Source organism: Dendrobates tinctorius, unplaced genomic scaffold (genome assembly GCF_039654945.1).
Source record: "Dendrobates tinctorius isolate UK_male_01 unplaced genomic scaffold, ASM3965494v1 ptg000019l, whole genome shotgun sequence".
NCBI lineage: Eukaryota > Metazoa > Chordata > Amphibia > Anura > Dendrobatidae > Dendrobates > Dendrobates tinctorius.
In genome coordinates this window covers 49,572,824-49,586,307 of record NW_027361687.1, presented here as the reverse complement: position 1 = coordinate 49,586,307, position 13,484 = coordinate 49,572,824, and positions in this window count along the sequence as shown.

Here is a 13,484-nt window from a genome sequence, read left to right as displayed (position 1 = left end):
GAGCTACACCATCTTTGCTGCACCACACCATCAGTCCCAGTGGATCTGCACGCAGCGCTGGCTTACCATCTCCCTTGCCAAACACCACGGGTGGCGTCACGAACTATACTATTCATATAAACTATACTATTAACATCACCGCCATTGATATTGGGCGCCCAGGGCCACGGACCGGGTCACCGCTGGTGTGACACATTCCCCCTGACACTGGGCCGGTACCGAGTACCCCGCTGCCCTCGGTGTGAGGGCGACCCAAATTGGTGCATTATCATCCTGAAAGATGGCGTTCCCCTCCGGGAACAGTGTTTGAACCATAGGATGCACTTGGTCGCCCAAAATGCCTAAATAATCGCGGCTGTTAATTCTTCCATGAAGGGATATCATTGACCCGGCGGAGCTCCATGAAATAGCACCCCAGATCATCACAGAACCTCCGCCATGTTTTACGGTTGGGAGAAGGCAGTCTGGATGGACTGCTTCTTTCGGCTGTCTCCAAACGTACACTCGGCCGGAGGTTGGAAATAGGGTAAACGATGATTCGTCTGAGAATATCACATGTTTCCACTGCTCGAGGGACCAATTCTGGAGGTTTCTACACCACTCTAAATGCTTGGAAACATTTGTCATTGAGAGAAGCGGTTTTCAAATTGCAGCTCTTCCGTGGAATCCAGATTTGTGCAGCTCCCAACGAACAGTCTTCGTGGAAACTGGGTTCTGTAGGTGTTCATTGAGCTCAGCAGTGATTTTCGGAGCCGTGGTCTTGCGATCCTCTCTCACAATTCGCTTTAGAGTCCGACGGTCTCTCTCAGTCAACTTCAACTTTCGGCCGGACCTGCACTTTGCTGCGGACGTTTTTCCTTCTCTTTCAAACGCAGTCATTACTTTGGAGACAGTACCTCTTGACACGCCAAGCATTCGGACACTTTGGTACACTAGCGCTTGCCATACGAGCACCAACAATTTGGCCTCTTTGAAAATCCGAGAGTTCTGCCATTGGTATCAGGTTCTCATCAATATTCTTACAATTCTGCAAAACAAACAGTTAATTTACATACACATATCACATTACACAAATAATCAACTACAAAACATTACCATATGTCACGGTTTGCATTGTTATAGCATGTTCGAAGATTATGATGCCAAAACATTAGGTGTTTCCATTATTTTGTCCAACCCCTGTATATCCATATATCTCTATCTATCTATCTATCTATCTATCTATCTATCTATCTATCTATCTATCTATCCTATATTTATCTGTCTGTCTGTCTGTCTGTCTAACTCTCTGTCTATCTATCTAAAGTATCTATCTATTATCATCTGTCTGTCTATCTGTGTGTGTAATGGAGTGTGGGTTGGACAAATGTAAAAGAGGAGGTTGGACAGAAATGACATCACAAATCTTTTTTTTTGTTAAATAGCATATCTTTATTTAGCTTACAAAACCGCATACAAATCCGCAAGCAAAACCGCACTGAAAAACCACAGCAAAAATGCATCAAAACTGCGGCAAAAACGCACCTGCGTTTTCTGCCAAGAGCTGCGATATTTGTGCGGAAAAATCCACGGGAGAATCCGCACTGTGTGAACATGCCCATAGAAATACACCGGTGTGATTTCTGGTTTATTAATTATTTCCTCACAGTCAATGAAAAATCCTTTAATTTGGCATGTTTCTGACTCCTGAGTAGCCAAATAATCCTGTTTTCTAGATTATGAGATGCCGTTACATTACTGTTCACATCAGCGTCCTGTATCCTTTCGCCAAACCACATCGCAGTGCCGAATCCTTCACAACTTCGCTTGTCGGACACCGTTTATTTGTATCGGGGTCCTTGTCAGCATGCACCATTTCAACTGGTAAAATGCTGCCTCATAGAGATGAGCGACTTTGCCTTTTTTCGGGTCGAGTCGGGTTTCATGAAACTCGACTTTCGCAAAAGTCGGGTCGAACGCAATTGTGGCTACCCTGAGGCTCGGTCGTCACAGAGGTACTGCACCTTCCCCTAAGGCAGTGGTCCCCAACCTTTTTTGCACCAGGGACCGGTTTCAAGCAAGACCATTCTTCCATGGCCCGGCAGGGCGGGGATGGAGGTGTGGCAGGGGCGGGGCTTTTGTCACAAGGGGGCGGGGCTATGGACACGGTTGTAGTGTAGCAGTGCATACTTATAATTAAATAACATTTATAATGTGACTCAACTCACCATAGGTTTTGAATGAGTGCTCCATCACCCCCTTCTCCCCATCATTGCCTTCACCCTATCACTCCCTTCTCTCCATCATTGCCTTCACCCCATCACTGCTGTCTCTCCATCATTGCCTTCACCCCATCACTCCCTTCTCCCCATCATTGCCTTCACCCCATCACTGCCATCTCTCCATCATTGCCTTCACCCCATCACTCCCTTCTCCCCATCATTGCCTTCTCCCCATCACTGCCATCTCTCCATCATTGCCTTCACCCCATCACTGCCGTCTCTCCATCATTGCCTTCACCCCATCACTGCCGTCTCCCCATCATTGCCTTCACCCCATCACTCCCTTCTCCCCATCATTGCCTTCACCCCATCACTGCTGTCTCTCCATCATTGCCTTCACCCCATCACTCCCTTCTCCCCATCATTGCCTTCACCCCATCACTCCCTTCTCCCCATCATTGCCTTCACCCCATCACTGCTGTCTCTCCATCATTGCCTTCACCCCATCACTCCCTTCTCTCCATCATTGCCTTCACCCCATCACTGCTGTCTCTCCATCATTGCCTTCACCCCATCACTCCCTTCTCCCCATCATTGCCTTCACCCCATCACTGCTGTCTCTCCATCATTGCCTTCACCCCATCACTCCCTTCTCCCCATCACTCCCTTCTCTCCATCATTGCCTTCACCCCATCACTGCTGTCTCTCCATCATTGCCTTCTCCCCATCACTCCCTTCTCCCCATCACTCCCTTCTCCCCATCACTCCTTTCTCTCCATCATTGCCTTCACCCCATCACTGCTGTCTCTCCATCATTGCCTTCACCCCATCACTCCCTTCTCCCCATCATTGCCTTCACCCCATCACTCCCTTCTCCCCATCATTGCCTTCACCCCATCACTCCCTTCTCCAAATCATTGCCTTCACCCCATCACTGCTGTCTCTCCATCATTGCCTTCACCCCATCACTCCCTTCTCCCCATCATTGCCTTCACCCCATCACTGCCATCTCTCCATCATTGCCTTCACCCCATCACTCCCTTCTCCCCATCATTGCCTTCACCCCATCACTGCTGTCTCTCCATCATTGCCTTCACCCCATCATTGCTGTCTCTCCATCATTGCCTTCACCCCATCACTCCCTTCTCCCCATCATTGCCTTCACCCCATCACTGCTGTCTCTCCATCATTGCCTTCACCCCATCACTCCCTTCTCCCCATCATTGCCTTCACCCCATCACTGCTGTCTCTCCATCATTGCCTTCACCCCATCACTCCCTTCTCCCCATCATTGCCTTCACCCCATCACTGCTGTCTCCCCATCATTGCCTTCACCCCATCACTGCCATCTCCCCATCATTGCCTGCACCCCATCACTGCCATCTCTCCATCACTCCCCTCACGGTCTTCTCCTCATGTCCCCATCTCCTCCAGGGCCAGGCTACACAAACACAGACCAACACACACACACACACACACACACACACAGACATACAAGTACACACACAGACAGACATACACACACACACACACCACCTCTCTCCTCTCACCTGCCCGCCGCCCGCGCTTCCTCGCTCTGACACAGCAGCGGCCGCGCTCCTCTCTGTGTCAGTCAGAGACAGGAAGCGCGGGCGGCGGGCAGGAAGCTGGACGCAGTGGACGGGTCCTTGCAGCTCCGCTCCTGCTATTCCCTCTTGCAGGCAACGGAGCTGCTTGGATCGCTCCCTGGCCGCCGCTAAGAACTGCTGCGCGCCGCCCCAGCCCCCGCTACGCCACTGACCGCCCCTGGCTCCCCTTGTGTCCGCGGACTGGCAAGGGCACTGCAGCGGCCCGGTGCTGGGCCGCGGACCGGCGGTTGGGGACCCCTGCCCTAAGGTGTAGTGCCCCACCATCCAGGTAAGGTGGGAACTCCTTTCCACACTCCAACACTCGCACCCCACACACAACAGGGTAGTTCTTCACAACCACATTGCGGCTCAGTGCTTAGAGAGTAGCAGAGCACCTTTGGTGGTTCCCTGCTTGGAACACTGGATGTGCTGGGAGGTGAGTGGAGTTAAGATACATAAGAGTGGGAAAGTGTAGGATGACAGGTCAGTCTGACAGAAGGTCAGTCTGACAGAAGGTCAGTCGGTTAGGAAGTCACTCAGACAGGAGTGAGGATCCCTGGAAGAAGGGATGGAGGAAGGAGTGCTGCAGCTGCCTCAGTGATCTAAGCCAGCTGGCACAGGAAAGGAAAAGAAGGAGAAAGACTTGGAACTGAAACCTAAACTTCCATAAGAGAGAGAAAGACAAGTACGGAACGAAGGAGTAGAGAGAACAGAGGACGTGGGTTGGAAGAGGAACCTTGCCTATAGGTTCTCAGCGCAAGGCCGGGGACCGGTCCCCGAGGTTGTATGGACACTTATGGTTCTGCAGCAGACATCGGTGGAGTAGTTGGCTGTAAATGCACTACTCCCATCTAAGACTTGGGGCACAACAGCAATTGGATAGAGAGCCGGGACTCAGGAGAAGGGAGTCCCCGAAGCAAGCTACAGCTGTCTGCCGTACAAGTAGAGTTCTTGGGAACATCTGTCAGGAGGAGCTCCAGAGTACCACGGTACTGGAGATCTTCACACTTAAAGGTGCTATAGAGGAGACGTTCAGGAAAGGCACACAAGTTGGCGGAGTGTTGGAGGGGAGCTTTCCATCTTGCCGGGAGGTTGACCGAGACCCTGACCCGGAGGACACGGCATAGAAGCGGGCATTACTGACTGTGAGTAAAGCTTTGGAACTACATGCCCTGGTGTCCTCATTTCCTTCCTGCATCCATCTGCCTGACACTGCTACATCCCCTGCGCCAGACACTACACCACCTAAGTGTCCCCACATCTACACTGCCCTGGGACAACAGCCCTGCCTGTGGCGGGCTATACCATCCTCGCTGCACCACACCATCTGTCCCGAAGGATCTATCTGCAGCGTCGGCTTAACACCTCCCTTGCCGAACACCACAGGTGGCGTCACAAACTATTCCATTAACTACATTTCCCCATTACTTGGGCTCCCAGGGCCACGGACCGGGTCACCACTGCTGTGACACATTCTCCTGACGAGTACCCCACAGCCCTGGGAGGGCGACCCAACTTGGCGTCACGAACATGATGACAAGACCCGATGCCATCGGGTTCTGTGTGCCTGAGATTTGTTGGACTTTGAACTTTTGAGGATGTGCAGAAGACCCAATTTAATAGACTGTGACATGAATATTAAAAATGGCCGCTGGCGCGGAAAAGAAGGGCGTGAAGAGATAGGAGGTCCTAGGAAAAGACCACGAAGAGTCTTGGGCCTCCCCTGCCTGAATTACTATGTGACAGCAACATGGCCCACCCCCCGAGAGGTTCGTATATTGGCTTGGTATGGAGGCGCTGGAAGAAGACGCCGCCCCCGGAAGGAGGGGCAGAAGAAGCCAGTGGCGGGAAATGGGCCGAGGCGGGGAGAAGAACGCCAGAAGGCCATTTTGGAGAGAGAGGGAAGGAGGCCTGTACAGCGCGCGGAGGTTGAGTTGGATCTCCCTGGCGCCATGGCTGTAGGCTCCGACCCCGTCTCTGAGATGAGCCGCCAGCAGCTAGAAGATGACATCGCCCAGCTGACGCGCAGCCTGCAACTGAGGCAGGAAGCATTATGGACATTGAATCTGCAGCGCGCCCAGGAGGAGCCTACACCTGCGGTACCCGTGCCACCGGTACCAGCCGCTGCTGCACTGGACCTCTTCCTGGTAGACCCTGTGGAGCCTGCGACCGCTGCCATGTCACCGGCAGCGTGCCCTGTTCCCTCTCTGCCGCTACTATCAAAGGAGTTGTACACGACCCAGAGAGCTGAAGCGGAGGAAGAGAAGCCCCTGCCCGGACCTGAAGCGGCTGCGCAGGTCCCGCCAGCGACCCCTGCGGAGCCGGAGCTGACATTGGCTCCACCGCCGTCCCCAGTGACTCACCAGGAGGCACCCGTTGCCACCATGCCTGCACCGGAGCGGAGGCCACACCGCCAGGAGGCACCAGGTATATACCCCGGCCCTCCTAATGGGTTGACCTCCGAATTCACATTGTCCGAGGCGTGTTTGCGACAACTCGAGATGGGGCAGTTGGAAGAGTCCGCTGGGGGCGCTAGTCAGTCAGAGATGGGGCGGTGGAAGAGGTCCCTACTGAGAATGGTACGGCTGGAACAGGCGCGCACGATTCGACATCTTCGGGGAAAAGATGAGTCCCAGTCACTTTGGGATAGTGACCTCGGGATCCCTTGGCGGCCGAACCCTCGTATAGTAGCCTATCAGCGCCGACAAGCTGTGGAGTCCCTCGGTGCTGGGCCTCGTGCCAGAGCAGCGGAATCACCTATTGAGGAGGAGCAGTTGATGGGCATTGAGATGCATCATGGGTTCCCTTTACCACAGCTTCAGTGCCCTATAGCAAGAAACCAGAATCAAGATGAAGATACCACATCTGGTAGCAGTTCACAATCGGCTTCCAGAACCCCAGGAGGGGACCAGCACTAATAAATATACAGTAATTCTCGTCACCCAGGAGGGTTTGTTTGCATCGTTGCGCCTTCTTTTTGTTTATCATGTTTTTCTGTTTGCACTCGTGCTGCCTAGTTTTTGATTGGCAGCCTTCATATTGAACTGGTGATCATGAACTTAGAGTGATCCAAAAACTGTTACCTGTAAATAGTTGCATCTCTTTAGGTGCTCTCTCTTGGTTTTACATAAGGACACTTTTCGAAGATGATGTCTACCTCAAAGGACACTGCAAGAGATCCCGGCTGGGAGCAGTGCCCAGCACTTACAAGAATAATTGTTGAAAGTTTTAATGTGAAGTATTTTGATAATGATGTATCTTATGAGAGTATTAGTAACTAGGAAATAGCATTTATATAGAATGAGAAATGTTTTGATACAGAGCTGAGAGATTTGAATAAAGAGTTTAAAATGTAAATGGTGAACCAGGTCACAGTTGTCACTTAAAAAAAGTAGAAAATGTGCACTAGAAAGAGAAGAAGAAATGTGTACTAGAGAAGGAAAGATGAAGATTACTGAAGTGATAGTGAGTCACAGATAATAACACTTAGAATTACGTAAAGTATGAAAAATTGCACTTTTGACTTGATGTTTAGATTAGTTGATTAAGCATTGTTTGCAACGTTCAAGAGACAATGACTCCTATATTAGGAAGTTTATTATAAGAAATGTTTATGCAGCATTACAAAAATTTTGTGTGTTCCTGTACTGTCAACTTTGTTTATCTTGCAGCCCGCAGACATGCTGTGTTTATAGGGGGGTATGTGGCGCCCCTGAGGCTCGGTCGCCACAGAGGTACTGCACCTTCCCCTAAGGTGTAGTGCCCCACCATCCAGGTAAGGTGGGAACTCCTTTCCACACTCCAACACTTGCACCCCACACACAACAGGGTAGTTCTGCACAACCACATTGCGGCTCAGTGCTTAGTAGCAGAGCACCTTTGGTGGTTCCCTGCTTGGAACACTGGATGTGCTGGGAGGTGGGTGGAGTTAAGATACATAAAAGAGTGGGAAAGTGTAGGATGACAGGTTAGTCTGACAGAAGGTCAGTCGGGTAGGAAGTCACTCAGACAGGAGTGAGGATCCCTGAAAGAAGGGATGGAGGAAGGAGTGCTGCATCTGCCTCAGTGATCTGAGCCAGCTGGCACAGGAAAGGAAAAGAAGGAGAAAGACGTAGAACTGAAACCTAAACTTCCATAAGAGAGAGAAAGACAAGTACGGAACGAAGGAGTAGAGAGAACAGAGAGGACATGGGTTGGAAGAGGAACCCTGCCTATAGGTTCTCAGCGCAAGGCCGGGGCCCAGTCCCCGAGGTTGTATGGACACTTATGGTTCTGCAGCAGACACCGGTGGAGTAGTTGGCTGTAAATGCACTACTCCCATCTAAGATATGGGGCACAACAGCAATTGGATAGAGAGCCGGGACTCAGGAGAAGGGAGTCCCCGAAGCAGGCTACAGCTGTCTGCCGTACGAATAGAGTTCTTGGGAACATCTGTCAGGAGGAGCTCCAGGGTACCACGGTACTGGAGATCTTCACACTTAAAGGCGCTATAGAGGAGACGTTCAGGAAAGGCACATAAGTTGGCGGAGTGTTGGAGGGGAGCTTTCCATCTTGCCGGGAGGTTGACCAAGCCCCTGACCCGGAGGACACGGCACGGAAGCGGGCATTACTGACTGTGAGTAAAGCTTTGGAACTACATACCCTGGTGTCCTCCATTCCTTCCTGCGTCCGTCTGCCTGACACTGCTACATCCCCTGCGCCAGACACTACACCACCTACAGTAAGTGTCCCCACATCTACACTGCCCTGGGACAACAGCCCTGCCTGTGGAGGGCTATACCATCCTCGCTGCACCACACCATCTGTCCCGGAGGATCTGTCTGCAGCGTTGGCTTAACACCTCCCTTGCCGAACACCACAGGTAGCGTCACGAACTATTCCATTCCATTAACTACATTTCCCCATTACTTGGGCTCCCAGGGCCACGGACCGGGTCACCGCTGCTGTGACACATTCCCCTGACACCGGCCCGTTACCGAGTACCCCACAGCCCTGGGAGGGCGACCCACAATCGGCCGATTAATGTGAAAAGTCGAAGGCCGACTGAAACACGAAATCCAATGCAAGTCAATGGGGAATGGGGAAGTCAATGGGGAAGAAAAGTCGGCAGTGAGTGGAGGACAGGAAACACACCTACAGTGCCCATTTTAATGCCAAAAACATCAATTCTTATTACTTAAGCTTGTCAACCTTAATTTACTTTATAATAATAGTTAGGCATTGAAAACTGGGGGTTATTTGGCTAAAGTTGTGGGGGGGGGTAAGTCTGGCTCCAGATTTTCGTGGGCCCAGGGCCAAAGAGTGTCACTGGGCTCCTTTAACACATGCCACAATTCATGATCCTCTGATACGGCAGAGAAATAGCGGTATAGTACAATGAAAAATACTTCACTTCTTACTTCACATGACTGATATCCTTTTTAAATTCTCCAATAGCTCCAAAAACGGACAGTATATTACTCCATACAGTATTATGGCCACCGCATAGTGCGCCATACAGAGTAATGAGGCCCATATATTTCTCGATACAGAATCATTGGTCCCATATAATGTTCGATACAGTATATGATGAGCTCCACATAATGCTACATTATATGTTGGTCCCCATGGATGAAGCTCCACTGTCTTATGGGCCCAAATAATGCTCCATATATAATGGGCCCCATTTCTAATGCTCCAGTGTATAATGGGCCCTGTAAATGCTGCTCCAGTGTCTGATGTCCACCTTTGGAATGCTCCAGTGTATGGTGGGCCCCATATATCATTCTCCAGAGTATAGTGCTCCCCAAAAATTGCTCCCAATCTTTAAAACAAATAAGTCTCCTCGCTAGGGAATCCCTGTACTCTGGACTCCTCGTCGTCCCCATCTTCCATCTCTCTGCACTTGGACTGTTTAGGCAGAGGTGATGTCATCGCGCTCTCTGACCAGAATGTCACTGTCAGGAAATGCGGAAGACGTCACGGCGGTGGAGCAGGGAGAGGTAAGTATTTCAACTTTGCAAGTGCTGTGATCCTGAGCAAGCAGGGGGGGCCCACTCGGCGACGGCACTGGCACAGGGCCCCTCATAGTACGGCGGTGTGTCTGACGGCTCTCACCGGCAGAGACACTTTTGCGTACTATGAGGGGCCCTGTGTCAGTGCCATCGCCCATGAGTATGCCCCCCCACCTGCTCAAGGAACCTGCACTTTCATCTGCACCTTCCTCTTTGTCACCGTGTAAGGTGGTATAGTATGCGGGAAGGGGAACCTGAGTTTCATCAGGGTCAGATTCTGGCTGTGTAGAGTGTGAGGGGAATGTAGTGGTCTGGGTCAATGTACCAGCAGAATCATCAAGCAGTGGCTGGGCATCAGTGCACTTGTGGCGCCCCCAGGAGTACGGTCACCACAGTGGCATTACCTTCCTCCTAGGGAGTGTGATGTCATGCTTGGGAGCAATGAAGGATCTCTCTAGCAGTTAAACCAACACACAACACATTTCCCACTCCAGGCCAGCAGGGAGAGCTCTGAACCTGACTGCTGAGGAGTTGCTCTCTGTGGTTGGGAGGTGGGAAGTTAGGGCAGTCTGTGAAGGGAAGGGGAAGTGTGTGGACGTGAGAAGGGGAGCTGGAGGATGAGCAGAGTTAAGGCTCACTCCTAGCTGGAGCGCATGGTCCGGATTCCGGTCTCCGAGTTTGTAGGGACACTGATGGTCCTGCAGCAGAAACCGGAGGAAGTAGCAGCTGTAAATGCTCTTGTGGCGCCCCCAGGGGTATGGTCGCCACAGTGGCAGTACCTTCCTCCAGGGAGGGTGATGTCAGGTTTGGAGGCAATGAAGGGTCTCTCTAACAGTTAACCATGTCATGCAACACAGTTCCCACTCCAGGCCAGCAGAGGGAGCTCTGAACCAGAATTGGGGGAGGAGTGCTCGCTGAGGGCCAGGAAGGGCAATCAGGAGTTAGTGTGAGAAGGGCAATGAGTGTAGACGTGTGGAGAGAAGCTGGAGAATGAGCTGAGGAAAGAGAGCTCCCGGTGATAGCGCATGATCTGGAGCCTGGTCTCCACGGTTGTATGGATACTGAAGGTCTTGCAACAGAAACCAGAGGAATAGGAAGCTGTAAATGCTCTATTCCCAACTAAGACTAGACTCGGAGGAACAACAGCGACGGGTGAGCCAAGAGAGATAGAGGGCTACAGCTGTCTGCCATACGAGGTAGTTCTAAGAGAAGATAAGAAGGAGGATCTTCAGTGTAACACTGTATTGCATGTACCTCAAGCCAGCGCTAGGAAGGAGACTACACAACCCATCTGATAGAGAGATCCGTGAGTTGCTTCCAGGCTAGCCTGCTCCTGTGCCATCTGTAATCAGGACCCTGGACTGCGTTTGCCAAGTAAAGGTAAAGAAACTGCATGCTGTTGTGTCCTTGCCTCCTTCCTGCAACATCCTCAGCACTACTACATCTCTGTGCCAAACACTGCACCCTCTTCCTAAACATTCCGCTACACTGCCATGGGACCAACAGCCCTACCTATGGAGGGCTACAACATCATTGCTGCACTACACCATCTGTCCCAGAGGAGCTGCTTGCATCGTCGGTTTAACACCTCCCTTGCCGAACACCACAGGTGCCATCCAGGTGCCGTCACGAATCACTTATAAACTTTATTCCCAACACAACACCTTTTACATGGGCATCCAGGGCCACGGACCGGGTCACCGCTGCTGTGACAATCCCCTCTGAGAGACCGGCCCGATACCGAGTACCCCACAGCCCTGGGAGGGCGACCCATTTTGGCGTCACGAACAGGATTACGGAGCCCGGTATCCCCGGGTCCTGTGTGCCAGAGAATGTTGTGTGCTATAGACTGTGTGCGAAATTGGCGCCATTGCCGCCATTATCCCGCTGATTGGAGCGCGGGAAGAAAAGGGGCAGGCCTTCGTGGGTGGAGCCTGCCGCAGAGCGCGAAGAAGTGAAGTGCCGCGCGGGAAGAGAGGACAACGCGCGAGAAGGGGAGGAGCTGAGACCTACAGCCGGTAAGCCGCTCAACCCCGGGACCTGGCACCCGTTAACTAGGGGGGAAGGAGAATGTCTATGGCAAGCGCCGATGCAGCGGCAGATGCCCCCGCCAGCCCCTCAGCGCCGCAAGATGCAGTGCCCAACGCGGTTGCGGCTCCGGTAGCACCCACCGCAGCGGTCCCCATAATGCCGCTGTCTAAGCCCTACATACCGGGAGCGGCCTGGCTACCGCAATACTCGGGTGAGTCACATACCCTGAGTGAATTTAAAGAGAGACTGTGCAGTTTGTTTGAGGTGTATGGTTGATTGTGGCAGGACACTGTTAAGAGACTGTTAAAAAGATCCTGGCTAAGCTCAGAAGCACCTTTGACACCCCCACTGCAGCTGAAATAAATATGAGATTCTTTGGATGTAAGCAGAGAGCACAGGACAGTATACGGGACTATGCTCTTAACCTGCAGGAGGCGCTGCGAGCCATAAAGCAGATGGATCCAGACAGCGTGCAGGACGGAGACAGACTGTTAAAGGAGCAGTTTATTGAAGGACTCCTATCCAGTACCCACAGTGCACAGCTGCGCATTATAGCCCTGCAGAAGCCTGACCTGGATTTTGCAGACTTCAAGGACAGGGCTATCCGGGTGCTGCATGAACCAACCGTCAGCCGTCCAGTGCCCCCTAGGCGCCCAGCGATCACCTACCACCAGGAAGCAACATCTTTCCCTTCCATCCCTGTGGAGGCTGATGCACAGACTCTGGATAAAGATCCAACAGAAGAGCTGCGTCTTCAGGTCCAGGAATTGACCAAAGGGATGGCTGCACTTACTAAAACCGTGCAGTCCCTGCAGGTGTCCTCCAAGGAGAAGATCCAGCTTGCTTCCAGTCCAGAGGATGTCCCGTGGCTCCAGAAGAGGAGAACCCTGCCACTCCGAGGGAGGAACAACGATCGCTATGACCAGAACGGACGTCCCATCTGTCGTCACTGCCACAAGGCAGGCTATCTTGCAAGATTCTGTCCTTTAAACGAGTAACCCCTGGGGCAGAGGGCCAACCCCCAGGAGTAGGACCACAAGGCCCAAAGAACTGGCGAGCCAAGTATGTTGGAGGGAGACCATTCCTTCCAGTGGTGATTGACGGCATCCCCATGAACGCTTTGCTGGACACTGGCTCCCAGGTGACCACTATGCCCTATATCCTCTACAAGCGGTATTGGGCTGACTCTGAACTCACCTGTGGCCCAACTGATGAACTAACAGTAGTTGCCAGTAATGGTCAGCCTTTACCACAAGTGGGATGTAAAGAAATTACTGTTAAAGTGGGGAGGGTGGAGTTAAAATCTCAAGGTCTGATAGTTGTGGATATTGATCGACGAGAATGTAATCCCATGATGACTCTTGGTACAAATGTAATTGAAAATTGTCTTTCCGAGGTTATTGTCTTGTTGCAACAGGTGGCTGAGACTGCTGGTTCCAGTGAGCAATGAGTCCTGCAGAAGGAGATCAAGGCCCTGATGCAAAGACAGCAGGTAGAACTCTCTGGCGGAGAAATTGGCAGCGTCAGAGTGAGTGATGCTTTCCCCATTGCAATACCCCCCAGATGTGAAATGTTGATTTGGTGTCGGGCAGCCATAGTCCTCAGAGGAAAAGATTACCAGGCAATGGTAGAACCAGTATACTTTGATAGCA